Source organism: Phaenicophaeus curvirostris, chromosome 5 (assembly GCF_032191515.1).
Source record: "Phaenicophaeus curvirostris isolate KB17595 chromosome 5, BPBGC_Pcur_1.0, whole genome shotgun sequence".
Classification (NCBI taxonomy): Eukaryota; Metazoa; Chordata; class Aves; order Cuculiformes; family Cuculidae; genus Phaenicophaeus; species Phaenicophaeus curvirostris.
Genome location: NC_091396.1, coordinates 70,589,855 through 70,614,548, shown reverse-complemented (window position 1 = coordinate 70,614,548; position 24,694 = coordinate 70,589,855). Strand labels below are relative to the sequence as shown.

Genomic DNA, 24,694 nt, shown 5'->3' with positions numbered 1-24,694 from the left:
ACTCCAAGAACATCAGCTCTCCGGGATGATCCTACAGTTGCCAGGTTCCGCTTTGCCATCTGCAAGAAAACCAAAGATAAAACTAAAATAGTGCCAACAGCCAGCATTGCACGGATCAATGTCAGCATCTTACATGACAACTTGCTCTGCCTAACTGGCATGTTCTTCCACTCACTTGCTCCACAGCAGTTCCAATGTCAGATGCTGCAGCTGTTATCACGCAGGGTAATTAAATTAAGAGAATTACTGTCACATCTGTGAGACATCTGTCCCATGCTCCTTCTCCCTACTACCCAGCTGATCTCAAATGCTCTTCCCATTCCCAAAGTGGCCCTTACAGTGCCTGCCAAACCAAAAGTAAATACTAAGTTGCCAAATAATACTTTGCTCTTCTAGACATACTTAACTTCCTGCTCACCTTCAGCCCCACAGTGATGAGAATAAGCCTGACTACCGCACTGGTGCCCCAAAATTCTGTGCCGTCTGCTTTCCTCTCCTCCTCACCACTTAGGTTGTAGGACCGGTAGTGGTGATACCCAGGACAAAAGAAAGACGAGCCATGGAGGTCGAAATTCTAGGAAGTTACCAGACTTTAGTCACAGGAGTGAACAAAAAGAACTTGAAAAAATATTCTTATCGAAAACCAGTAAAGATAATTAACACAGAAGACCTAAAAACACAGGACACTCACCACACAGCAATGGAGACTGGAATTACAGAGGCGGTCAGCCAATGAAAAACTTGCAACAGTGGGATTTGACTACTCTAAGACCTAAATTGGAAACTCAGTGACAGTAAAAAAAACACAGTGGATAACATGGACAAGGTAACAACTGCTGTGAGCAATCATAGAGCAAACCTCATTGGTAAGTTCAGGAAAAATCCAGAACTACTAAATAAGGGAGGCTTGTCATACACACAGACCAGATGAAGAAGAGTTGCTCAGCTGCTAACTGTTACAAGCCAAAATAATATCTAATCTCTTCCCTGAGAAATTCAAGGGAAACGAAGGGCAGAATCCTGCACTGTAGATAGGCAGCAAGTCCATACCTTTAAGTAGCAAGGTCTCTGATATTCATAGATTCATCAGATTGGAAAAGACCCCCTGGATCATTAAGTCCCACCATTTCTATCGATCACTAAGCAATGCCCCTCAGCACCTTGCTCATCCATTCTTTAAACACCTCCAGGGAAGGTGACTCAACCACCTCCTTGGGCAGCCTTTGCCAGTCCCCAGTAACCCTTTCAGTGAAATACTTTTTCCTGATGTCCAGCCTGAACCTCTCCTGGCAGAGCTTGAGGCCATTCCCTCTCACTCTAAACACCCCCAGCTCTCTCAGCCACTCCTCATAAGGCTTGTTCGCCAGCCCCCTCACCAGCTACATTACTCTTCTCTGGACATTCAGATGGATGGAGACAGGATGGACACAAAGAAGTTAGCTGAGGAACACAATAAGTGGAAGGTATAAGGGAGCAGAGATCTCAGAGCCCTAGAGACTACGTTTTTTAGGGTAACTACGACTTTTCAACTTGTGTCTCAACCTCATCGTTACCTCCCATCTGCTGCAGAGAGACTAGAACAACAGAAACCTGAATGGCACTTGCATCTGACTGCAAAACCGACCCAAGAAAGACTAATGAACCTATCTGCCTTTCCCCAAATCATTCAAGCCCTTTTCCACCCCTGAAGTATCAAAGAAGGAACCCTACCCCTTCCTAACAGGACTTGCCCTATATTTTAACCCTCCTGAGCCTTCTGTGTTGCTGTTCCTTGAGAGCTGTGCTTCTGAGCCCTTCCCAAGGTTCCCCTGGCCCCTTCTATCTTCCACCAGCCCACAAACTCAACTTCCTACCGTAAGCCGACAAACTTAACTCCAGATTATTATCACCCACAAGGTGCCTGTTACAAACTGCAAAGTCCCTAGGACCAATGCATCATCCCACACAGAATGAGGAACAAAAACAGATCATTCCATAACCAGAAACTCTAAGCAAAACACACAGAAAAAAAAAACAAAGAAGGAAATCAAACTGTTAAAACATTTTGCTCCCTCCAACACCCAATCAAAAATTACTGACAAAAAACCCCATAGTTGCAGCTGCATGTGCTGTTTAGCCCGGACTCTTCCAAAACTCATACTGCCAGTAGATGCCTCTGCTTCTTTACAAGACAAAAAAAAAAAAAAAAGCTTATCAAGCTAGCTTAATCGGCTCAAAAGCTATAATGAATTGAAACAGCAGCAAAGCTCTAACCTCAAGGAAAACCAGACCCTAAGAGACCTCCTGAGGCAAGGCCTGTGGCTTATATACACTCTGGGCTTCCCACGCACCACCTGTGAATGGGGTGTGGTAAACCCCCTCACAGGTATAAATAGGTCCTGGGGAGCAGCTGTGTCTTATTAACTCTGCTTTACATTCTCAGCTAGAACAACACTACTACATGCTTGAAAGTGTTTTTACAAGAAATAGTGGTATGCGCGCTTTCACTGTGACATTGCTTGTTGTGACAGCAATGGGACTAATTAGCAAACACTTTAGAGCTGGACTTTTTGGTTCCTTTTGTTTATTGTGCTACTATTATTTTTGTTTTCTGGTATCCCTGTACACGTACTCTTTTATCTTTCTGTGCTGTTTTCTCTTTCTTTTTTTTTTCCCCAGTCTTCAGCATCTGTTCTGTGCCCATACATTTTTACTCCTTTTCCATCTTTGTCCTAATTTGCATTTCTCAGTCTTTTCCTCCACAATTTGACTGGCTTGATCCTTGCAGTTTGTTCTTTCTCTGCACCTACAAATGCCTTGTTTTTCTTTCTCTCTTTTTTTCTCTTTTCATCTCTCTCTTTCTTTCTCTATCCCTTTGTATTGTTCACTGTTGCTGTTCCAGTTTTTAAATTCACTCTGTATCTTGACACTCCTCTTTGTTCCTCTTGCTGTTTCTGAATCTTTGTGCTAGTCCCTGCCCTTTTTTATAGTCCTCTGTCTGTCTGTAGGGCTCCTAGTTCCTCTCAAACACGTCAGCTCTTCTTTATGTACACACGTGGCTTTACAAGACCCCTAGGCTGAAATGTTCCTCTAAGCTCCTGCTCAGAGAACTGCTGCTGAAAAGATCCGTGTGTTGATATCTTCAAGATGTCTGAAGTAGTAGAGCTTTAGGACATTTTCTTCCCCTCTCCCTCTCCCCACCCCAGCGCTCCGTAACTTAGAGGCATGGGACCCTAGCTGACTTGCTTTTTGTACATGCCTGGGATTCACAGACCCCTGCAACTGGAGCCTGACTAATGATGTTGCAGCAGTGACTGTATTGACTTAGTTCTGTGAGAGGAAGGGCCACAACTCAGCTGATAAAAGCACAGGCTGTCTCTGTCCTTGATGTAAATATAGGAGTTTCACAGCCTTTCCTCTTATGTCTAGGGTCTGTTATTACAGTTAGCGTCTCTGTGACAGCTTTATTGTTCTTCTCGGCCTGGACATTTTAGCCTGATGACTACACAAAAGATGTGGCTGTATGCAATGGTAAGGCTGTTGGGAGAAGGGCAAGAAGAGGATCAATAACAAAGAGTTGAAAAGGCCCTTTAGAGTTTGTTGCTTCGTTGGCTGCTGAGAAATAGCACAGTCTCTGTGATTTTGCTACTGTATGAGACAGATCAAAGATGCTTAATCAATGCTCAATTCTATCTAAATGGTGCATGAGAATATGATTATGTAATGCATAGAATCACCAGGTTGGGAAAGACCCATTGGATCATTGAGTCCAACTATTCCTATCAAATACTAAACCATGTCCCTCAGCACCTCATCCACCCATCCTTTAAACACCTCCAGGGAACGTGACACAACTACCTCCCTGGGCAGCCTCTGCCAGTGCCCAGTGACCCTTTCTGTGAAATATTTTTTTCTAATGTTCAGCCTAAACATTCTGTGGTGGACCTTGAGGCCGTTCCCTCTTGTCCTGTCCCCTGTCACTTAGGAGAAGACCCCAGCCCCCTCCCCTCCACAACTTCCTTTCAGGTAGTTGTAGAGAGCAATAAGGTCTCCTCTCAGCCTTCTCTTCTCCAGGCTAAACAACCCCAGCTCTCTCAGCTGTTCCTCATAAGGCCTGTTCTCCAGCCCCCTCACCAGCTTTGTTGCTCTTCTCTGGCCTCAGTCCAGAGCCTCAACATCCTTGTGGTGGGGGGCCCAGAACTGAACACAGGATTCGAGGAGCGGTCTCACCAGTGCTGACTACAGAGGGAGAATAACCTCCCTGGATCTGCTGGTCACGCCGTTTCTGATCCAAGCCAAGATGCCATCGGCCTTCTTGGCCACCTGGGCACACTGCTGGCTCATGTTCAGTTGGCTGTCAACCAACACCCACAGGTCCCTCTCCTCCAGGCAGCTTTCTAGACAGACTTCTCCTAGTCTGTAGCACTGCATAGGGTTGTTGTGCCCCAAGTGCAAGACCCACAATTTGGCCTTGATAAACCTCATGCCGTTGGACTCAGCCCAGCGGTCCAGCCTTTTCAGATCCCTTTGCAGAGCCTCCCTACCCTCCAGCAGATCGACACTTCCACCCAGCTTAGTGTCATCCGCAAACTTGCTAAGGGTGCACTCAATGCCTTCATCCAGGTCATTGATAAAGACATTGAACAGGGCTGGACCCAGCACTGAGCCCTGGGGACACCACTTGTCCCTGGCCTCCAGCTGGATTTCACACCATTTCCCACCACTCCCTGGGCCCTCCAGCCAACCAGTTTTCCACCTAGGAGAGCGTTCGCCTGTCCAGGCCAGAAGCTGACAGTTTCTCAAGCTGGATGCTGTCAGAAACTGTGTCAAAGGCTTTACCAAAGTCCAAGAAGATACATCCACAGACTTTCCCTCGTCCAGTATGCGGGTCACTTTGTCATAGAAGGCGATCAGGTTTGTTTGGCAAGACGTGCTTTTCGTAAACCCGTGTTGTATCAAACTTGTTGATATGCTTCTTAAAATCGAATCTCAGAGAGTAAAATATTCACTGTACTCTGGACAAGTTTTTAACAAGGATTATTGATACTTAATCAATAATGATGAGCTCTATGAGCTCAATAAGCTCTTCAAAAAGGAAGTCCTAGCAGCTCAGCAGAAAGCCATCCCTGTGTTCCAGAAAAAAAGCCAGCAGGGGAGAAAGCCAGCTTGGTTGAATAGAGAGATCGTGAGTGATATCAAGAAGAGGAGAAATGTTTATGGGCTCTGGAAGAGGGGACAGGCCTCTTGGGTGGACTACAGGAGGGAAGTGAGATCGCGTAGGGAAAAAATCAGAAGGGCTAAGGCTCAGCTAGAAATCAGATTGGCCAAGTCTGTGAAAGATAACAAAAAATCTTTCTACAAATACATAAATAATAAAAGGAGGACTAGGGAGACCATACAGTCCCTATTGGACGCAGAAGGAACAACAGTGACAGGGGATGAGGAAAAGGCTGAGGTACTTAGTGCCTTCTTTGCCTCAGTCTTTAGTTGTAAGGAGGGTCGTTCCATCTGTGTACAAACCCAGGAGCTAGAGGAGCATAATGAGGCTCCCGTGATCCAAGAGGAGGTGGTCAGAGCCTTGCTAGCCCGACTAGACACCCACAAGTCTCTGCGGCCGGATGGGATCCACCCAAGGATATTGAAAGAGCTGGCAGATGTGCTGGCCAAACCCTTTCCATAATCTTCCAACAGTCCTGGAAGACTGGGGAAGTCCCACTGGACTGGAGGCTGGCTGATGTTGTGCCCATCTATAAGAAGGGTCGCAGGGAGGACCCAGGGAACTACAGGCCTGTCAGTCTGACCTCAGTGCCAGGGAAAGTCATGGAACCATAGAATCATAGAATAACCAGGTTGGAAGAGACCCACCGGATCATCGAGTCCAACCATTCCTATCAAACACTAAACCATGCCCCTTAGCACCTTGTCCACCCGTGCCTTAAACACCTCCAGGGAAGGTGACTCAACCACCTCCCTGGGCAGCCTGTTCCAGTGCCCAACTGGAACAGATGATCTTGAGTGCTATCATGAAGCACATGCAAGAGAACCAGGTGATCAGGCCCAGTCCAGACAGGTTCACAAAAGGCAGGTCTTGCCAAACAAACCTGATCGCCTTCTATGACAAAGTGACTGGGCTGCTGGATGAGGGAAAGGCTGTGGATGGATCTTCCTGGACTTCAGTAAAGCCTTTGACACAGTTTCTCACAGCATTCTGCTTGAGAAACTGTCACCTCTGGTCTGGACAGGCGCACACTCTCCTAGGTGGAAAACTGGTTGGATGGAGGGCCCAGGGAGTGGTGGGAAATGGTGTGAAATCCAGCTGGAGGCCAGGGACAAGTGGGGTTCCCCAGGGCTCAGTGCTGGGTCCAGCCCTGTTCAATGTCTTTATCAATGACCTGGATGAAGGCATTGAGTGCACCCTTAGCAGCTTTTGCGGATGATGCTAATCTGGGTGGAAGTGTTGATCTGCTGGAGGGCAGGGAGGCTCTGCAAAGGGATCTGAACAGGCTGGACTGCTGGGCTGAGTCCAACGGCATGAGGTTTATCAAGGCCAAATTGTGGGTCCTGCACTTGGGGCACAACAACCCTATGCAGTGCTACAGACTAGGAGAAGTCTGGCTAGAAAGCTGCCTGGAGGAGAGGGACCTGTGGGTGTTGGTTGACAGCCAACTGAACATGAGCCAGCAGTGTGCCCAGGTGGCCAAGAAGGCCAATGGCATCTTGGCTTGGATCAGAAACGGCGTGACCAGCAGATCCAGGGAGGTTATTCTCCCTCTGTAGTCAGCACTGGTGAGACCACTCCTCGAATCTTGTGTTCAGTTCTGGGCCCCCCACCACAAGGATGTTGAGGCTCTGGAGAGAGTCCAGAGAAGAGCAACAATCATAGAATCATAGAATCATAGAATAACCAGGTTGGAAGAGACCCACCGGATCATCGAGTCCAACCATTCCTATCAAACACTAAACCATGCCCCTTAGCACCTTGTCCACCCGTGCCTTAAACCCCTCCAGGGAAGGTGAATCAACCCCCTCCCTGGGCAGCCTGTTCCAGTGCCCAATGACCCTTTCTGTGAAAAACTTTTTCCTAATGTCCAGCCTAAACCTCCCCTGGCGGAGCTAGAGGCCATTCCCTCTTGTCCTGTCCCCTGTCACTTGGGAGAAGAGGCCAGCACCCTCCTCTCTACAACCTCCTTTCAGGTAGTTGTAGAGAGCAATGAGGTCTCCCCTCAGCCTCCTCTTCTCCAGGCTAAACACCCCCAGCTCTCTCAGCCGCTCCTCATAAGGCCTGTTCTCCAGCCCCCTCACCAGCTTCGTTGCTCTTCTCTGGACTCGCTCCAGAGCCTCAACATCCTTCTTGTGGTGAGGGGCCCAGAACTGAACAAAGCTGGTGAAGGGGCTGGGCACCCAGTTATGTAACCGAAAAAGGTTTATAAAGAAACAGCTAAGCTCAATAAAGTGAACATTCACTGATCACATTGATCTCTGCATTTTGATTCCATGCTCCTGTCAACATCTTTGTGCATTTGGAGGGGCTGTGGTCCCATTTTTGGGATCCTGAGACTTCTCTTGGGAGTCTCTGTGCCCATTGTTTGAGTCTGTGCCTATTTGGGGGACTTGTTTTTTGGATCTCTGAGCCCATTTTGGGGGGTCTTAAGTTTGGGATTTGGGTCTCCAGACTTGTTTTTGGCATTTCTGTGCCCATTTTTGTTGTCTCTGGCCTTGTTTCATGGGTGTCTGTGCTCTTTCTTTGTGTCTCTACTCCTATTTTTGTGCTCTCTGTGCAGGTGTCCCCCCACATGCTGTATTAATCGTAGGCCTGGCTGAGTAAAGAGCTCTGGCTGGAAATCAGGAAAAAAAAAAGAGAAAAATATACAAACTCTGGTAGAAGAGGCAGGTAACTCCTGAGGACTACAAAGACAAAGTGGGATCGTGTAGAGAAAAGAATCTGAAGGATTAATGACAAATTAGAATTCAGATTGGCCCATTCTCTGAATGATAATAAAAAATCCTTAAAATATATTGATAATGAAGGAAGGAACCAAAGAGAATCTCCATCCTTCACCGGATGCAAGGGTGAAAATAGTGACCAAGGATGAGGATGGGTAAGGTGCTTAAGACCACCTTTGCCTCAGTCTTTAGGATTCAGCCCAAGGGTAATGAGAGCTGGCGGAGGTGCTTGCCAAACCTCTTTGTATCATCTCCCAGCAATCTGGAGGAATTCTTACCCCAATATTACTAATATGTTGCCTGAACTTCCCCCTTCATGCAACTGCTTGGCTGTGAATCTAATGATTAGGTGATTTCTGAAGTCTAGCAACGGAGACGGAGCTGAAGTTGTCTCTGCTAAGAGTGAGAAAGAAATGGGCTTTAGCCCCAACTTGGAGTAAACCTTCACTAGTTGACATCTGTAGTAGTAAACAAAATGGCTCCAGTAGTCGACCGGTACAGTCACACGTACTGCTGCTGAATCCACGTGGCTTCACAGACTGGGTCCTTGCATCCAAGTTACTAGGACCCGTTCCAGAATCAGTTGAGCTCCAGAATTGCAACTGATAGGTCTTTGGGCCAAGAACCAAAGTACCAGTACCGAGGACTGGTCTAACGCTACAGCTATTTGCAATTGGCCAAGTGGAAAAGTACGGGTCCCTCAGTACGTGGACTTAATACCATAATAACAAAATAGATTATTTATTTTAGAGTGCAGACTGAATCTTGATGCCACATACAAATAATTCAATAATACATCCACATTTTAGGGCTACGAGCAGCAAAAGATTGTTCAAGTAGTGCATCAGTTAACAGCTAAAGGGAAAAAAAAAAAAAAAAGAGAAGAAAAAGAGCAGCCAATGAGATCTTTCCTGCTGGGAAAACAGACTAAGAAGGAATTGAAAACTGCAAGCTGTGACTTGGTATGATTACCTTCACTGCTCCAGGCCTACAGCAGCTGCCTGAAATGTTCTAGAGATTTCAGAAAACTTTGAGACTGATGGGAAACCAAGTGCCATATACTGCAAGGCTTGAGAGTGGATTTCTAGGCAGGATATCTACCATTACAAGAGAATTCAGAGCAGCTGGAGGGGTTTTGTTCATCTTTTTGTTTAGATCCAAATCTTTTTGCTTAGATCAAAATCATAAGCTTCGAAAGAAAAATCTTTTGGCATGAATTGACTGAAGAAAACATTTCTCTGTGTGTATTTGAGAGACTATGTTATTGCCCAATTAGTTACTTAGCTATTGCAGAAAAAGTTTTCCTCTGCTGTCAGAGGCTGCTTACAGCTTACAGCAAGATAAGGCTTTTTATTTTCTCTTCCGCTAAGCTATTGAGTCACTTCTTTCAGTTAACTCTGCTATATTCCCAAGGGATAAAAATCACATTACCTGAAAAGCATCCAGAAGTTAGTCTAAGTCCGAACAGTTGCACTAAAGCTTCATACAAGCGGTCAATCTGTCAAAGCTAACAAATAAGGGGGCATCCTACCCATATTGCGAGCATATGGAAATTATCTTTCTTGAGATACAAAAGCAATTGAAATCTTCATTGAATTTAAGTTCTCAAAGTGAAGAAACGGCATTTTTTTTTACTCCGTGAAAAAAAGGATTTAAAGGTAAGGAAATAAGTATATATATTAGCTGAACTGACAAAGCAGAAAGACAAGGTGAACTTAGGTAAAGCCATATTTGAAGAAATATGGATAAGCAGTTTTTTAAAACCTGTCCACACGCAGAGTAGAAAAGTTTTAGTAGCTAACAGAGGAAGATGGCAAGCGCAAGTATAATCTTTTGGAAAAAAACTACCAGTGTTCTCTTAAATATGGTAATACCTTTATCCTGGGATAATGGACTCCTTGACCTTTGGCATTTGAGCTCATTTATCTCAAGGTATAGTAATTATTTCATGAACCTAAAACACCCAACCATGTTGCAACTTACAATTATTAAAACATTTTTAGTCTTAACCAAGCAGACAGGGAAGAACGTGAGCTGCACTTGGGGAAGGAGTGAAACATCATACCAGCTCAGATGCACACACATATTGACATGTCAGCCATCTCAGGAAAGCTTCATTAACTATAGCAGAGCTACACAGATGACAACTGTTGTGGATCTGCTGGCCCAATATCTTAGATATAGATGCATCTCGTCAGGTCCCATAGACTTAGATATGTTCAGGTTCCTCAGGTGGTCACAAATCTCATCATCCCCTACAGTGGGAGGGGTAGTTGTTGAGTACCTCAGCCTTCTCCTCATCTTTTGATATGAAGTCACAATTTTCATCCATCAGTCGGGGGGTTATGCTTCTTTTAACCTTCCTTTTCTGGTTGACATACCTGTAGAACCCCTTCCCTTGCCACGTTCTGCTCCGGCTGTGCCTTGTCCTTCCTGACCCCATCCCCACACAAACGGGCAGCAACCCTCTACTCTTCCCAAGTTCCCCGATCCTGCTTGCACTGCCAGTGCAGTTGCCTCTTGTTCTTCAGTTTGACCAGCAGGTCCCAACCCAGTGATGCTGGTCTCTTCCCTTCCCTGCCCAATTTCCTACAATGTGGAACGAGCACTCTTGCACTTTATGGAAAGCATCCTTAAATATTTGCCAGCTCTGTTCTTCTTTCTTGTTCCTGAGGGCAGTATCTCAGGGGGTCCTACTGACTAACTCCTTGAAGGGCTGGTAGTTTGCTTTCCCAAAATTTAGGGTCCTGACTATACTCATTACCTGCCCCATAACCCTCAGCACTTTGAACTGCACCAATGAGCGATCACCACAGTCCAGGCTGCCCCCGATCTCAGTGTCACTGATGAGCTCCTACCTCATACATCTTACTACGTCCACACCTCTGAATTGCTAAGTAGTAGTGAGAAGGCGCTCTGTAATTTATAGAGCCTGCAGAAGTTTATAAAGAAAAATAGAAGTTACACATTAAGTTTTTGTATCATATGGTTCCTGTTTAAGGTTCTTCAGCCCTCCTGGGCCCCAAAACTGAACAAAGTGTTTGAGGTGCAACCTCACCAGTGCTGAGTAGAGGGGCATAATCGCTTCCCTGGTCCTGCTGGTCAAGCAGTTTCTGATAGAGGTCAGGAAGCCATTGGCCTTCTTGGGCACGCTTGGGCTTAGAGTCAGTGTTGGCCCTCTCGCTACAAGACAGGCATTGTGGAGCTGGAGCGTGTCCAGAGCAGGGCAATGAGGCTGGTGAAGGGGCTGGAGAACCCGTCTTAGGAGAGGTGGCTAAGGGAACTTCTTTAGCTTAGAGAAAAGAGGGCTGAGGGGAGACCTCATCCTGCTCTGCAGTTCCCTGAAAGGAGGTTGGAGCAAGGCAGATGTACCTAGAGACTGGACAGGAGGAAATGGCCTCGAGTCGCACCAGGGGAGTTTCAGATTAGATATCGGGAAAACTTCTTTCATGGAAAGGGTTATCAGGCACCAGAAGAAGTCACTCAGGGAAAATGAGGTGCTGAGGGATATGGTTTAGTGGTGGATGGGTACATTTGGACTCTGATCTCAAAGGTTTTTTTCCAACCAAATGATTCTATGATATGAATTCAATTATTTTATTTTCATTATGTCAGTAATGATGAGAAAAAAACAGTAATGAACTTTGAAGTTTGCAAGTCAGTTGAGACTTTCCTTTGAAATAAGATTTTTATTTGCTTTTCCTAAGTGCTTAAGTGGTTTTTTTCTGTGTATGTTGAAGTAAGTTAGAGTATAAAGTAAAAAGTAAAAAGACATTGAAAATACAGACAGAAAATATTTATTTTATGGTGACATAATTGGGTTTTTTAAACAAGAAATACCATGACTGAAATTGCAAAGTCATATTCTTCACTGCACTTAGTCACACTAGAGTTAAGGCCACAGTATTTGCAAGTATTTTGTTTATAAAACATGCTATACAGCTAGAAGTGCACAACCATAAAGTCTGTCTTTTCACTGGAGTTACTAACATATTGCAAGTTGTGAACCTCGACCCCTGAGCGAGCATTGCTTCAGAAAACAGTTCATCAGGTCAGAAATAATCAGATGGACCTTTAATTCTCTGTGGAATAATATTAATTACATTCCTTAGAGAAGTACCATTGCAGAAAGCACTGCAGAAAGGACTAATTCACAAAAATAGTTTTAATGGGTTCATATTTCAAGTGCTAGGGGTTTTGTGGATGTATTCTCCCTCCCCTCTTCTTTCTTTAAATCACATGGGCTATACCTTGCACCATTCAAAAGTCATTATAAGAGTAAGATCTACTGAACTGTACAGAATCATTAAATCCATAAAACAAGTTTCACAAATCTAAATACACAATTAAAAAATAGACATTTCCCAGTGGCTCCTACTACTTTTATACATTCAAGTATTTTAAGCTTCTGTAGTGACTGCTTAGAGTATTCAGGTATGCCTAACGCTCACGTGTGCTGCCTTTTCAGCATCATAAGCATTTCATAAACAACATCAATAGCAGTAGATGGTTTTTCCCCTCAAGATTATTTTTTTGATTCGTTTTCAAGACAGCACTTAGTGAGAAAGACAAAAGCAAGTCACGGTTGGGGCTTTGCTTACCTAAGCCAGAAGTGGATGGCATTCCAGGGACGGGGAAGCACCATCAGAATAACTGCCTTGTACAGCATTCATCACTCAGATAACTATTACTTTAAGTTGCACTGCACTTACAGGACTAGGGGATGCCCTACACTAAGCTTCCAGAAGAGAACTTCTGGCTTAAGCCCTTTAATGCCTGCAATTTAAGCCAAACTGATGAATAATCAAACAGTAAAAAGCTGTACCCATAAAAGGGATATCGAGAAATGTTATGAAATGCACAGAGCCTTTATGCACTTTGGGTGGAAAAGGAGTTTGAAACACACCTAGATCAAGCAGATGCATATATTTGGTCAGACAGAGGGCTCCTTCCCCTCCCAACTGTTTGTATGGATTCCAGAAGCTTTGCCTTAAAATTCAATGAAGAAAAAAAGATGCACTTGATATTAATACAGCCACTGAACTCCAGACTTCACAATTTGTCATCATTACGGAGAAAATACTCTTCTTCCTATGGACTGGCAAGTAGGAAATTTTGGATTGGCATTTCCTCAGTGACTAAAGACACAAGACACGGGCAGATGATCAATATCGGGTCCTAATTATCATTCTTGCTTCTGCAGACAGTCACTTTCTGATCTCATGATAATCTCCGGCCTCACATCAATAAAGGAGTCAGGCACGGCAGCAAGCCCTCCCCACTATGGGGGGGAGGAAAACAGAGCCTGTTTAACAGAGGGAGTTCCCTAGCTCCATGGGAAGGCGCTTGCATTATCCTTTCCCTCCAGTTATACAATTGTTTCAGTTACTCACTGTGTGAAATTCTATGTGAGGATGTACTGCAGAAGCCAGAACCAAACCGAGGGCATTGTCCAAGCAACACACAGCAACTCCAGCTGAGAGAGACACAACGCGGGCAGGGCTGGCAGTGCCCTCTGCGCTAACTCGCATAAACCTCACCACATGCCAATGTGAAAACCAGCTCACCCTGCACAGTGGCTCCATTAAGTACCTTTACGGAGCAGAGACTGCCAATTGTATTTAACTGTGCCAAGCCACGGGATGGTTTTGGAACAACTTCTAGAAACGGCAGAGACCGAGTTAGGGCTGAGCTCTATTTACAGTAAAATTGTAGCAGTTTTGTTCGGCATAACAGTCTGAAATAAAATACATAAAATATGAAAAAAAAACCCAGCTTGGCTAGGAAGGGGCAAGCTAACACTTTTCTTGGGCATTTCGTCAAAAAGTTCTGGGCAAACATAATTTTCAACTGCTTACGACACAAACCCCAAATTAAACAAACCACCTCTGGGAAAAACAGTAACAGCTATCACTAAAACTACACTGGAAATCTGGAAATCTTATTTAGGCTGAGCCTAAATCCTTAGGGCCCCAATAGATTAAAAAAAAAAAAAAAGCTAAAAAAAAATAATCCCTACTTCTACTAATAAAACAAGAGCAAAGAAAGATGACATTGACTACAAACGTTTGTGGTAACATTTCTCTGAAGCTGCCACATGGCAAGCCAGTTTTACTCTAAGACTAAAAAGCAAATCCACAAGCAAAAGCATTACCTGAAACTCAAAGAAGAAACGATGACTGTAGGCTCAAATGCACCACGAAGAAAACCACTCAACTGTTCAAAACCTAGCAAAGAAAGGAAGAAAGGCAGGCTTCTGTAGCCCCTTCCTTCACTGAATGCTCTAGCTGCAGGGGAGAGCCAGCTCTAAATCAAGAGGCCTTTTAAGGGGCAAACTCTTCACCTGTACCTAATTGCTGACCACAGGTGTGGCACAGACTTAACCAACCCAACTATGACCTTCAGAGGTTTTTGAACAAGACCCACCCTTTTAACAGCAAAACTATAGCATCCCACTTAGGATGAGTAATAGGAAATTACTCCTAAGTATAAAATGTTGGTGGTCTACTGGAAGTTCAATGTATGACAGCCAGGCTTGATTGAAATGATATAAAATGATATATGTTATTAAGCCACCAAACATCAATTATCATTGTTAGAAAAATGTACAGATTAAAAGATTCCTTCCATGTTCTGGCTGCTGAGATACAGTGCCTGGAAGCGTATTGGTTACAGTTACATACAATATGCTTTACATAAGCACAGTCCCATCTACCATTTAGATAGAAATGAACTTCTATTAAACTTCTTCAATCTGTCTCATGCAGTAGCAAATTCAGGGACACTCCCATTTCTCAGCAGCGGGACGAGCAGCAAACTCTAAAGGGCGTGTTCCACTGCTTCTTGTCGATCCTCTTCTTGCCATTTTCCCAGCAGTCTTCCCGTCACATTCAGCCATGTCTTATGCGTAATCATGAGGCTAAAACTCAAGTCCAATAAAGCTGTCTTAGAGAAACTAAAAAAGAGAGCAGACATAAGAGGAAAGGCTGTGTATCCCCACCCTCCCCCCGGGCCAGGACAGGAGGGTTTCGGGGGGACGGGAGGGACACGGGGCGCTGTCCCTCTCCCGGTCCCAGCCTGCATCTCATTGGCCGCACCCAGCGGGAGGGCAGCGTGCTGCTGTGTCTGTGGTGCGTGTAAGCATGTACGAGGCATAAACATAACAAGCACATGGTATGTGTGGTGTGAGTGACATGTTGCTTGTGTGTGCAAGGCGTGTGTGTGTCATGTGGATGGGGTGGTTATGGCATAAACTTGGCATGTGCACAGCGTGTGCATGGGCGCAGTGGCGTATGCAAGGCTTGTGCATGGCGTATGCATAGGGTGAGCATAGCGTGAGCCTAGAATGTGTATGGCGTGTGCATGGGGCACTCACCTTTGCCTCGAAGCAGAGCCCTGCCTTCAGGTCTCACAGCCCTTTCTTCTCCTTCACAAAACCAGGATCGGGAATCGGGTTTCAGTCACCTCCCATGACAGAACCCCCCGGCCGTGTGCAAGTTCTCCCCAGAGAAGCGGTTCCCTTGCTGGCCCCCAACAGAAGGACGCTTGTGACGTCCGTTCTCATCCGTTTCAGCAGTGGAAACTCCTTTATTAACCAGGCATCAGCGTTTCTCCCCACTCTGAATCTAGCTGGCCGCCTGCGTCGCTCTGGTTTTCTCAGCCTTGCAGCCCATCCTCTGCCCGCTCTAGAGGGGAAGAGAAAGCGGAGGTCGGTTTTCACACGGCTCCGAGGAGACACACCGCCCGCAGGACACTCTTTACGTAAGCGCGTCACCCATCTCCCATGTGCCCCTTCCCTGCGCGAAGGGTGTCTTTGGCACAACAATCCACAGGCAGCAGCAAGGGTTACTGCAGTCGGGGAATTCACAAACTTCCCTTTCTACGGGACCTGGGAGCATACGGAGCCTTCTGCGTTCACTTGAAGGATGAGATCTGCCCAATTGGGGCAGAGAGAGGCAACAGAAGCCACTTCAGCTGCAGACACCCTCATGCTAAGGAGGCTCCCGGTGCTGCCGGCTCTCGTGTGGCGAGGACGGCCAACACCGCGTCACCTTTCCACCCCTAGAGCTGGACCCTCTGGCTTAGCAAGCAGATCGGCGGTCTCAGCACACGGCCTCCGCACTGGAAAAATTCAGACCCACGGGACGACCCCACAACAGCTTCCAGCTGCAGATCCCAACAGCGAAGCTACCCGCTTAGTCACACCACCATCCATCTCCACGCCAAGTGAACATGAACGTTCCACCCTTGCGGGGCCCTGAGGTGCCTCTGCAGGCTCATCAGGGATCCAACCGCCTTCTGAACAGCGTCGGACGGCCTGCGCGCATTCTGCTCGGCCATCGCCTTCCCCAGGGCTTTCACCCAACAGCCGTGACGCAACATCAACTCGTGCGTAAGCGCACACATACACACGTGCAAAGGAACGCTAAAGGGCAACAACACGAGGCCTCGCTCAGCAACAATGCCATGAAGATGGTCCCACAGCCCTTTCGTTTAGCCAGCGGAGAGCAGATAAAGTTCATCCTCCTCCTCCCCCCGTGCCGTGCCAGCTCACTCACCGTTACTCCTCATGACGGGATAGAAGGTGGAAGAATATCGGGCTTTGAAAAAGCAGGGAAGTTCTGCGAGACTTTTGCCAGGTTTTCTGCAGTAAGGACATTCTCCAGACTGGCTTTTTGGGCTGTGAGGAGAGAGAGACGTGCACGATACGTTAAGGAATTTTTAACGCCACCTCGGAATACCATCACGATGCTAACAGAGTCATTTGTCCAGTTACAGGTGACAATCGGAGCATAAGTAAGAAAACAGACAAAGCCCCCCACCCCCACGCACGATGAACGACGATGTGGTCAACGACAGGACCACGCCACTGGCACAGAAGCCAGGCCAATACACCGAGCCCTCATCCACAGAGAAACAAACGGAGGAGCCAGAAGCTGCTTCCCGAACCAGGAGTCAGCATCACAAACGTCACCCTCACTCAGAGCTGCAAAGCGGACGTTTCTCCTCTCACCTGAATGGCAACCGCTTCTCTTTCACCCATGGGCGCCCTCCTCTTCTTCCGCCGTGAGCGTATGAGAGAGATGGGAAGCCTCCACAGCGCTCTGCAAAGATGAGGGACCTCTAAGAGGAGCGTCTGCATTTCCCCAAGGTACTTGAGGTACCTTAACTCTACAGTTACCGTTAAAAACGCAACAACTCGCCTTCCGTACCACTGTTACGGGACATAGTTTAACACAAACACTAAAAAGAAGTCTAAAAAGATGCTAAGCCTCAAAATAGATGAGAGGGCTGAACAGGTATTCTGTGTAATTGGAAACAGAGAAACGTCTGAACCAAGAGGATCTGCAGCAAGCGTAACGGATGTTGCACCATTATAAACCCTGTGACACGGAAGGGTTTTAAATGCAAAGAAGCCTGGTTGTAGAAGAGAATCAAAGAAGCGACCTCCCTCCTGGCACTCTCTACACTAACAACATAAAAGCGCTTTCCAAAGCTCCCCTTCTCCTCCTTTCCCTCTTCGTGTGTGTGCAGCATGCTTGCAGTGTGGCTGGCATGTCATCTTCATGGTATGTGCTAGCATGTCCATGGCATGTGTATGGTATGTACACAGCCTGTACATAACATACACAGGGAGAGTGTGGCATGCGTGGCATGTTGCCTGCATGTGGAAGGCGTGTGCGTGACGTGCTTGACTGTTGTGGCATGAGCCTGGAATGTGCATGGAAGCAGTGGCCTGTGTGTGGAGTGTGTGGCATGTACACAACACATGCATGGCATGCGTGGCATGTTGCCTGCGTGTGCAATACATGCGTGTGGTATGTGGTATGCTGCTTGTGTGTGCAAGGTGTGTGCATGGCGTGTGCCTGGCTGGTGTGTGGCATGCCACTTGCATGTTCAAAGCACGTGCATGGGGTGGTTGTGGCGCTAACCTGGCACGTGCATGGCGTGTGCATGGGGGCAGCACAACGTGCATGGGGGGTGAATTGCATGTGTGGGGCGTGGGCCTGGCATGTGTGTGCCATGTTCATGCTGCGTGGCGTGCACAGGGTCGGCTGGCGAAGCCCCTGCCACCCTAGTATTGTTGTCTCGATCCAGCGGTCACTAAACGCGATGCCGTCACATGCTAACCCAAAGCGGAGAATGCTTCGGCTCGCGCCGTCAACACGATCAACAGTGATTAAGAAAGAGTAATGAGTCCCGAGGAAGCCACATACCCAAATCCTGCTGGCTTGGAGGGCACCAGCACGTCGCTTCTTCCTCTCTCCCTGAGGAGGCGTCGGGATCCCACAGGAGCTCTCTCATCGCCAACACTTCTGTCAGATTGTCTCTGCTGACAAAGCAAAAAGAATCATAGAATCATAGAATCCATAGGTTGGAAAGGACCCACTGGATCATTGAGTCCAACCATTCCCATCAACCACTAAACGATGCCCCTCAGCACCTCATCCACCCGTCCTTTAAACATCTGCAGGGAAGGTGACTCAACCCCCGCCCTGGGCAGCCTCTGCCAGGGACCAATGACCCTTTCCGTGTAATATTTTATCCTGATGTTCAGCCTGAACTTCCCCTGGTGGAGCTTGAGGCCATTCCCTCTCATCCTGTCCCCTGTCACCTGGGAGAAGAGCCCAGCTCCCTCCTCTCCACAATCTCCCTTCAGGTAGTTGTAGAGAGCAATAAGGTCTCCCCTCAGCCTCCTCTTCTCCAGGCTAAACAACCTCAGCTTAGTGTCATCCACAAACTTGCTAAAGGTGCATTCAACCCCTTCATCCAGGTCATTGATAAAGACATTGAACAGGGCTGGACCCAGCACTGAGCCCTGGGGAACCCCACTTGTCTCTGGCCTCCAGCTGGAGTTAACTCCATTTCCCACCACTCTCTGAGCCCGACCATCCAACCAGTTTTCCACCCAGGAGAGTGTGTGCCTGTCCAGACCAGAGGTGACAGTTTCTCAAGCAGAATTCTGTGAGAAAGTGTGTCAAAGGCTTTACTGAAGTCCAGGAAGACCACATCCACAGCCTTTCCCTCATCCAGCAGCCGAGTCACTTTGTCATAGAAGGCGATCAGGTTAGTTTGGCAAGACCTGCCTTTCATGAACCCGTGTTGACTGGGCCTGATCACCCAGTTTTCTTGCATGTGCTTCATGATAGCACTCAAGATCACCTGTTCCATGACTTTTCCCAGCACTGAGGTCAGACTGACAAGGCCAGGAGTTCCCTGGATCCTCCCTGCAACCATTCCTGTAGATGGGCACAACATCAGCCAGCCTCCAGTCGAGTGGAACTGCCCCAGTCAGCCAGGACTGTTGGAAGATGATGGAAAGGGGTTTGGCCAGCACATCCACGGCTCCTTTAATACTCTTGGGTGGATCCCATCTGGCCCCATAGACCTGTGGTGTCTAGCTGGGCAAGCAAGGCTCTGACCACCTCCTCTTGGATCATGGGAGCCTCATTCTGCTCCTTCAATTCCTGGGTTTGTACACAGAGGGAACAACCTTCCTTACTATTAAAGACGGAGGCAAAGAAGGCATTAAGTACCTCAGCCTTGCCCTCGTCCCCTGTCACTGTTGTCCCTTCTGCACCCAATAGGAACTGAACACTCTCCCTAGTCCTCCTTTTATTGTTAACGTATTTATAGAAAGATTTTCTGTTATCTTTCACAGACTTAGCCAATTTGATTTCTAGTTGGGCCTCAGCCCCCCTCGTTTTCCCTCTGCATGATCTCACTTCCTCCCTGTAGTCCACCCAAGATGCCTGTCCCTTCTTCCAAAGCTCACAGACCCTCCTCTTTTTTTTGATGTCTCTCAAGTCTCCCTATCAACTATCTCCCTAGTCAACCAAGCTGGTTTTCTCCCCTGCCGGCTCCTTTTCTGGAGCATGGCGATGGCTTGCTGCTGAGCTGCTAGGATTTCCTTTTTGAAGAGCTCCCAGCCCTCGTGGGCTCCCCTGCCCTTAAGGACTCTCTCCCACAGGACTTTGCCAACCAGCCTTCTGAACAGTCCAAAGTCTGCCCTCTGGAAGTTTAATGTGACTGTTGTGCTAATCTCCCTCTTCACCTCACCTAGAACTGAAAACCCCATCATCTCGTGATCGCTTTGTCCCAGGTGTCCTCCTACCACATCCCCCACAGGCCTTCTCTGTTCATGAACAGCAGGTCCACGAGGGCACCTTCCCCTGTCAGTTCACTCACCAGCCGTGTGAGGAAGCTGTCTCCCACGCACTCCAGGAACCTCCTAGACTGCTTCCTCTCAGCTGTACTGTACTTCCAGCAGATACCTGGAAGATTGAAGTCTCCCACGAGGACCAGAGGGAGCGATCTTGAGACTATCCCCAGTTGTTGATAGAAGAGCTCATCAGCTGCTTCTTCTCAGCTGGCTGGTCTGCAACAGACTCCATCACAATATCAGCCTTCTTGTGGGCTCCCCTGATTTCAACCCACGGGCACTCAGTCCCCTCCTCCCCATAATCCTGTATCAAAGCAGAAGGAACGAGCTGTTAGGGAAAAAGACTCCAAGTAACCGTGCTTGAAATGACCCCCCCTGCCCCTGCAGCTCTCGCCACCGCGCATGACACCCCAAAAAAGCGACACCCCCACCCCCGCTCTCTCTAGACCGACAACACAAAAGCGCTTTCCAAACCTCCCTTTCCGCTCCTTCCCCTCTTACCCTCCTCCTTCTCTCCCCGCTTCTCCTCCCATTTTGCCCCATCCTCCCCCGCTGCTTTCCCCCTCTCTCCCCTCCTTCCCTTCCCCCGCTCCCTCCTCCCCCTCCCGAGCGGGGATCTCCCCCGCGGGGCCGCACGCCGAGCGCAGACGCAGCCCCGAAGGCCCCGACCGCCCCTGAGCCCGAGCCGGCCCCGGGAGGGCCGCGGCTCACGGACAGCGAGCCCGGAGCGGCGCCGCCGGCCACAGAGCGCTCCCCCGCGCCTCTCCGGGCGCCTCTGACTCACCCGAGCCCGGCCCCGTTCGAGCCGCTCCCGAGCGGTGCCGCTGCGGCCGCGGGCCCCGGCGGGCAGCGAGGGCGGGCGGCGCCCGGGCCCCGTGCGGAGCTCGAACCACCCGCCCGCGCTCCGCCTCGGCCCGCCCCCCGGGCGCTCTCCCGGCGCTGATTGGCCGCCGCTCGCTGAGTGACGCGCGGCGCAGCCAATGGGAGCGCTCTGTGCGGGGCCCTGCCCAGGGGCAGCCGAGCGCCGCCGCACCGAGCCGAGCGCTGCAGAAACACGCGGAGACGGGGCACGCGAGGCTGTCAGGGCACACAGGGGACGCGGGCACCCCGGGCAGGGACAGGGGACACGCGAGGCTCGGGGAGGACGGGGTGGGGGCACGGGGGCCCTGGCCCTCTCCCAGCCCGCACCCCGTTGGCCGCAGCCGGCGGCGGGCGGGAGGGCAGCGGAGAGCAGAGCCGAGCCGTCCCGAACGGCGCCGCGCGGAGCCGACAGCAGCCGAGCGGATCCGAGCCGCTCTGCGAACCGCCCCGCTCCCCGCCCGGCTCTCCGCTCCCCGCCCCGCCCGCCCCTGTGGGCCGTCCCGTTCCCCCGCCCCCGGCTGCAGTACCGCTCCGCGGCCACGGCGCGGCAGCACTTGGCACACCCCATTCATTTCAAAGGGCATCGAAGGGCTGTGAGTTCCGCGCTCTGATTGGTTCTTTCTGGATTCCACTTTGCTTGTGCCGTGTTCTGATTGGCTGTAGATACCGCGCTCTGATTGGTCACTTCTCAATCCCAATTCGCCAGCGGTATCTTCTGATTGGCTGCATTGACCGCGCTGTGATTGGTCCTTTATTGATCCCACCTTGCCTGTGCCGTGATCTGATTGGCTGTAGATACCGCGCTCTGACTGGTCGCTTCTCGATCCTGCTCTGTCTGTGCCGCGTTCTGATTGGTTTTGGCCCTTTTATGGTCATATTGCCCTGTGACGGCCATTGTCCCAGTTTGCCCTTATAGTCTCAATTTCCTTTTTAACGGTCAATCTATCTTTTTACGGCAATTGGCCAAGTTTGCCCTTGTATGATCAATTCGCCCTTTTATTTTCAATTTGCCCTTTTATTGCAATTTGCCCTTTTATGATTTATTTGTCCTTTTAAGGCAATTTGCCCTGTTTGTCTTATATGGTAAATTTGCCATTTCAAGAGCAATTTTCCCAGTTTGCCTTACATGCTCAACTTGCCCTTATACTGTTAATGTCACCTTTTATGCCAATTGGCCCAGTTTTCCCTTATATGGTCAATTTGCTCTTTTAGGGCAATTAAAGTAGTTTGCCCTTACACGGTCAATGACAGGGACCCTGTGCGCCCGCCCAATCCCCCCGGCTGCAGTACCGCTCCGCGGCCACGGCGCGGCAGCACTGAGTCCCCCCCGTTCTCCCCGAGCGCAGGGATCCCGCCCCCGGCCGCGCTGCCGCCGCTGATTGGCCGCCGCGCTCCGAGCGGCTCAGCCAACGCGGGGAGGAAGCCGGGGGGAGGCGCGGCCTTTGAAAGCCGACGGGGCGGGGAGGGGGGGAGGATCTTGAACCCCTCGCTGTGTTTTGCGCAATCAAACTCTATAACTCAGGGTGGGCGAGGGGGGTTGGGGCACGAGTGTCGCTCCGTGTTGTGTTGTTCTGTGTTTCCATGTCGTTCCGTGTCGCTCCTTATCGTCTTATATGGCGAATTTACCCTTTTATGGTGAATTTGCCCTTTTATGGTCAAGTTACCTTTTTATGGATATTGGCCTTTATACGGTCAATTTTTCCTTTATGGTCAATTTGCCCTTTTATGGTCAATTTTCCCTTCTATTGGCGGTTGCCTCACTCAAGATGGCGGCAGTCCCATCCGTCTTCTTCCCAGTGTCCTCACTCAAGATGGCGTCGTGACCTCTCATTACCCTCACTCAAGATGGCAGCGACACCGACACGCCATGCCCTCACTCAGGATGGCGGCGAGAACACCCCCTTCCGCACCCGTGCCCTCACTAAATATGGCGGCGACACCAACACGCCATGCCCTCAATCATGATGGCGGCGACACCGAGACGCCATGCCCTCACTCAAGATGACGGGGAAACCCTGTGCCCTCACTAAAGATGGCGGAGAGAGTTTCCCCCCCCCTTACCCTCACTCAAGATGGCGGCAAAGACGACACGCCTTTACCTCATTCAAGATGGCGGCAGTAACCGTGCCCTACCTCATGAGGGCGGCGACACCGGAACGTCGTGGACTCACTAAAGATAGAGATGGGCCTGCCAGTCTCCCTCCCCCGTGCCCTCAAGATTGCGGAGAGTATAACACGCCGTGCCCTCACTGAAGATGGTGGCGAGCCCACCCGTCTCTCCCCTCGTGCCCTCACTCAAGATGGCGGCGACACCAATACGCCATACCCACACTCAAGATGGCGGCGTGCCCGCGCATTCTCACTCGCCCTTGCCCTCACTCAGGATGGCGGCAGTTGCCTCGTGCCCTCACTCAAGATCGCAGCGACACCGACACGTCACGTCCTCACTCAGGATGGCAGCGAGGACATCCCCCCGCCCCCTCCCGCGCCCTCACTAAAGATGGGAGCAATACAGACACGCCGGGCCCTCATTCAAGAAGGCGGCAACACCGACACCCATGCCCTCACGCAAGATGGCGGCGAGAACTCCCCGTGCCCTCACTAAAGATGGCGGTGAGCCCCCCCTTGCCCTCACTAAAGATGGCGGCGGCAACCGTCCCCTCCCTCAAGAGGGCCGTGACACCGGAACATCGTGGCCTCACTAAAGATAGAGGTGGGTCTGCCAGTCTCCCTCCCCCGTACCCTCAAGATTGCGGAGAATACAACACACCATGCCCTCACTGAAGATTGTGGCGAGCCCACCCTTCTCTCTCCCCCTGCCCTCACTCAAGATGGCGGCGATGCCAATACGCCATACCCTCACTCAAGATGGCGGCGAACCCGCGCATTCTCACTCCCCCGTGCCCTCACTCAAGATGGCGGCGACACCGACACGCCCTGCCCTCACTCAAGACGGCGGGGGGCCCGCCCCGAGTCTCTCACCGTCTCTTCACTCAAGAGTTTTCGGTAATTCGCCCAGTTCGCCCTTTTAAGGCGTTTTCCCAGTTTGCCTTATATGGTCGATTTGCCCTTAGAGGGTCAGCTCGTCCTCCTATTGTTTTGGGGAATCACCCTCTCTCACTCTGTTAAGGGTTAGGAAGCAGGTGTGTGTGATGTGCGGGCATATGAGACGGGGGAAAAGCTCGAAAAACTTAGAGGGCTTCACTCACTGAAATAGGCACTGTCTGCTAGCAAAGGCCTCCAAGACCCTGGATGGTGACAAGGGAGGAGCTCAGTCACTGACAAGGGGAAGCCGAGTGCCTCCTGCTCTGCGGACTCGGAGCTCGACCAGGACGAGAAGGCGCCTGCGCACAGACTGGGCTCACGGACGATTCACGAGGAAGATGGAGGCGACTTCAGCCCTGAGCCCCAGACCACGACCCTGCGCTTGTGCAAGGACGGGAGAAGCTTCTCGAATCTAATTATAATAAGAAACAGGGAAAGGTCATGAAGATGTAACAGGCGCTTACGAATAGGCCCGTCTTTACACTATAACTATGGCGTGCGAGTTAGGAGGATCAGCCCCTCGCACCCGCCGGCGAATAAACACATACCTGCTTTATAACCCTTAACGGAGTTATAGAGTCTGATTCCACAAAACAACTTAGTGAGAAAGACAAAAGCAAGTCACAGTGGGGGCTTTGCTTACCTAAGCCAGAGGCGGATGGCATTCCAGGGACAGCAAAGCACCATCAGAGTAACTGCCAT

The 24,694-nt window shown here is 49.5% G+C and overlaps 1 long non-coding RNA gene across 3 annotated transcripts; it reads right to left on the bottom strand.

The window, feature by feature from the left end:
• Window positions 1-11,704: 11,704 nt before the first annotated feature.
• Window positions 11,705-20,953, bottom strand: LOC138721654 (uncharacterized). 3 transcript variants are annotated; one of them, XR_011337584.1, is made up of 7 exons: window positions 20,871-20,953; window positions 20,113-20,390; window positions 18,141-18,256; window positions 16,937-17,027; window positions 16,482-16,603; window positions 15,299-15,608; window positions 11,705-14,878 (listed from the first exon to the last, which is right to left on the bottom strand). It is a non-coding gene; the product is annotated as an uncharacterized lncRNA (long non-coding RNA). The 3 variants fall into 3 exon arrangements; XR_011337583.1 differs by having other exon boundaries at window positions 11,705-15,608; XR_011337585.1 differs by lacking the exon at window positions 16,937-17,027 and having other exon boundaries at window positions 11,705-15,608.
• Between the last annotated feature and the right edge of the window lie 3,741 nt (window positions 20,954-24,694).